Consider the following 420-nt stretch of genomic DNA (forward strand, 5'->3'; position numbering starts at 1 on the left):
GGGCGTGCTTCCGGGCCCCCCCCCCCCCCCCCCCCGGCTCCTGGTCCATCATCTCCCACTCCTCATTTCCCTGTCCATCATTTCCCAGTCCTTTGTCTCCCTGTCCATCGTTTCCCAGTCCTTTGTCTCCCTGTCCATCGTTTCCCTGTTCACTGTCTCCTGGTCCATCACTCCCTGTCCACCGTCTCCTTGTTCATCACCCCCCGTCCATCATCACCTCTCTGTCCATCATCTACTTGTCCATCACCCCCCGTCCATCATCACCTCCTGACCGCTCACCCTTCCCGGGAAGGCAGACCCGAGATCCCCGGGGGTAGATGGGCGGCCGGCGGTGCCCCCCCGGGGCTGCCCCGCCCGCCGGGCCAGGGCTGCGTTGCCCAGCGGGGCCGCTCCCCGACTCGGGGCCAAACCACCCCCCCC

This window comes from Haliaeetus leucocephalus, unplaced genomic scaffold (genome assembly GCF_000737465.1).
Source record: "Haliaeetus leucocephalus isolate CR32 unplaced genomic scaffold, Haliaeetus_leucocephalus-4.0 Scaffold177, whole genome shotgun sequence".
Taxonomy (NCBI): Eukaryota; Metazoa; Chordata; class Aves; order Accipitriformes; family Accipitridae; genus Haliaeetus; species Haliaeetus leucocephalus.